The following is a 3,684-nucleotide window of genomic DNA, read 5'->3' on the forward strand; positions in this document are numbered from 1 at the left end:
GGCATAGAAACATATGCCCAGTTCTCATTTATGTCATGTGCCGTGGCGCGCTTGTCCAAATTTGCTAACTTTTGGTGTGCGCCATTTTCACATACAACTTTCGATCAGAGTGATTCAAGTGCCCACATGAAATTTAACTTATCACCACATCACATCGATACTAAGGAGTCTAAATATCCAACACCATACCTCAATAGGTACTAAGGAGATAATCTCCAACACCACACCTCAAAAGGCACTAAAGAGATATAATTCTCCAACACCACACCCCGTCGGGTACTAAAGAGAATATGCCATATGGTCTTTCACTACTTCTCTTAGTGGGTGAACTCTCACCCCTATGATCATACTTTCGTGCAAACCACCATTTCATACGTATAAAAACCCACACACACACACACACACACACACACATATTCACAAAGCATGCAATTCACTAAAATTAGTTCTTTAGAAACCCATTTCATACATCAAACATTCATTTGACAAACGTGTTTATTTTAAAATATTTTCATGCATTAATATTCATACTTTCCAATGATTACAAAAGATAATCAACTAGAAGAAGTTATTTAATTTCCTCAACCCATTTGTCATAAGAAAGGTTACTCGTGGACTTCAACGATTACTAACACGTCTCTACATGCATCTTTTCTCACTACTCACGAGATATGCCAATCTACATATAATTAGCACAATTAGTCAATTAACGTAATTGACCAAAAACACTTAATTGTTAATCAAAACCATATTTAGCCATCAATCATTTTTCACTCAGTCAATCTAGGTTCTTTACCCCTCAATTACCACTTTTCATCACTTTTATCCATCCCATCTTACCTTTTCTCCATTTCCAACCCTTTTCTCTTCCCATTTAGGGCTAATTTAAGCATGTAGCTTCAAAGCTCTATCAATTAGCCCTAAACCAATCACCAAGCATTAATTTAACTCCTAAGAATCTTTTTATTACTATAGGGTAAGAAAATAATCCCTTAAATCTTCCTAATACAATTTCTCTATAACTCATACTAAGAAAAATCTTAGTAGAATTGAAGGTAAGGGCTGTATGATATTTACCCAATAAGTCATTGGTCAAAAATTCCTTCCAAACTCTAATAAATGCTTGCCCTATCAGACCTTTTCTTCTTCTCTTCTCCCCTCACTTTTTCTTTGTTGTTTCCTTTTAAAATCCAAGCCAAATTATGACTTATTGCAACACCCTCAAATTTACAGACCGATTTTTCACAAGTTATTAATTCAACAAATCCTTTTTTTTATTTTTTTTTCATTGAACCCTTATCATGGTAGAAAAATTTCTACCACGATACATCCAAGACAATATACCACAGGTCTTAAAATATCTCAAAAAAAAAAACAATTAGAACCATGAGGGACAGACATGATCCTCATAGCATGTTATTCAAATCAGATCATAAATCAAGAGCGACAGACATAATCCTCTTGGTCATATAAATACTTTTAATAAAAAGGATTAGAGTTTACATGCTTCACAAAGAAGATATGTCCTAAGTTGGCACAAGATACATTGTATAATCTAAAATAAGAGGCAACGTAAAAGATGGTGTCTCATACACCACAGTTACACCTCTGGTGCTTTCTCGGCCGGACTCGCTCCTGTAAAAATATTAACCACGGGGAATGAGACTTAAAAGTCCCAGTAACCAAAAATTAATATGTAATGATGAATGCGGATATAACTAATCATGCGATTGCTAAGTGGGCACACAAAACATTTAACCGAACAATACTTTCAAACAAACAGAACAAGTATTTAATTTGCATGACTGCACCTTATATCCTCCTTTCGCCATGCTCGGACGCCAAATCACCCGGCCAAAGGTGAGTTGGACCAAGCGACACGCCACTCATTGGGTCCAATGAGGGCTTACCACGTGGTAATAATTAACCGAACAGAAATTCCCATTAACACCATACATTAAAATACCCTGACAAGTCATGCATCATTCAAATATCCAAACAGGAATATATTCGAACAATAATATCTCATCATGATAAACAAAAATAAATTTTTAACCCACTTGGCAATAATTTCAAACAAGTATATACAGTATTTATTTTCAATAATTCATAATTTTTCCAAACAACAAAACAACACATAACCATTCACAAACACACTCATCACAACACATTAATAATGGTTACCTTGTGTCTTGAATAACAAGTTCCCCTTCACAACTCCTTTTTCACCACTATCTTTGTCAATATAATCTACATAATTATTTCACAATACTATATATTAATTTTACATTAAAATAAATAACTCTAATTTAAATAGTTAGAAAGTCTTAGATCTATAATCCATATTAACACTAATTTAAGATTTATGCCTCATTTAACTTCCCAAATTCTTTTCTAAAATTCTCGTACCCTAATAAACTATTTTTTTTTATCCTCAAATCACTTCTAGTATCACAATTTCATCCTTCTATATTCTAAAAATTCGTCCAAAAATAAATTAAATTTTTAAAATTATCCTGAAGCCTCAAATCACCTTTCTATAACCTGAAAAATACCTATTCATACTTAAATAAATATTTAATAATCATAGGTTTATCCCTACATCTCAGATTCCACATAAATTCAACCATATAGATCTAGATTTTAACTCAAAAATTCTTAAACATGAGTTTCAACCTCAAGAAAATATTCTATAATATTTATTATATCCCTAAGAGTTTTAACTTATATTTTTAATCCATCATATCATCAGATTTACTATCCTATAGAAAAAATCCTAATCAAAATATTTACTCTATCCTACAAAATAATCATATCACTAGAAAGCTAATATTATTTAAAAAATAACTATAAAATTAATTTTGTAATTAAATAAATTTTTAAATGCTAATCTAAACAGGAAAGTTAGAACATACCTGAAGAAAAAAGAAAATAATCCCCCCTTGCGAGAAAACGCCGAGCAACGTGAGAGGAAGAGAGAAAAATAATATAAAAATGGGATTGTGAGTCCCAAAATTATATTAAAAAAAACTATAGGTTTGAATTTAATTATTCAAACCTTTGGGCCCAAAGTTGCAATTTTCTCTAAATTGCATCTTAGCCTCTCATGCTTCCTAATGCACACACCCCCTCCTTTTTATACATGAAGGCACCTTTTCTCTTCCCTCATCTAACCAATGTGGGACTTAGAAACAACAACCTTCCACCCCCTTTTTTTTGTTCCTTCTACCTTCTCTTTTTTTTTTCAACACATACATAAAAAAAATTATTTATGTATTATATCTTAACTAAATATTGCTTATGTGGTTTTAAATTTAAATTTTTAAATTTATAATTAAATACCTAACCATAATATTATTTCTAAATAACCTCAAATAATATAAATTCCTATTATTATCATTTTTTTTTCTCAAAACCTAAATTCCACAATTTCTTTATTATATAAAAAATCAGGATGTTACATTTATCAAGTAATTTTCTATGCCATACACTGCAGTGCAGGTAGCTTGTGCCGCGACGCATGGCACGAGGGAAATCCTCATTGAACGCACACGCTTCATTTCCAGACGTGGTTCTTCCACTCGTATCTATCCATTTGACACTCCAATGAGTCAAATCACTAAATAATCATCCAAACTTCTAATCATTTACTAATTACTAATTCACCCCTGATTAGTAACTAAT

The 3,684-nt window shown here is 31.9% G+C and overlaps 1 long non-coding RNA gene across 1 annotated transcript; it reads right to left on the bottom strand.

Annotated features, from left to right (window-relative positions):
• Positions 1-1,396: 1,396 nt before the first annotated feature.
• Positions 1,397-3,124, bottom strand: LOC129315135 (uncharacterized). The gene is made up of 3 exons (XR_008594397.1): positions 2,916-3,124; positions 2,185-2,250; positions 1,397-1,635 (listed from the first exon to the last, which is right to left on the bottom strand). It is a non-coding gene; the product is annotated as an uncharacterized LOC129315135 (long non-coding RNA).
• Positions 3,125-3,684: the final 560 nt, after the last annotated feature.

Source organism: Prosopis cineraria, unplaced genomic scaffold, assembly GCF_029017545.1.
Source record: "Prosopis cineraria cultivar Desert tree isolate PC_DT_omini unplaced genomic scaffold, ASM2901754v1 PC7, whole genome shotgun sequence".
NCBI classification, from domain to species: Eukaryota; Viridiplantae; Streptophyta; class Magnoliopsida; order Fabales; family Fabaceae; genus Prosopis; species Prosopis cineraria.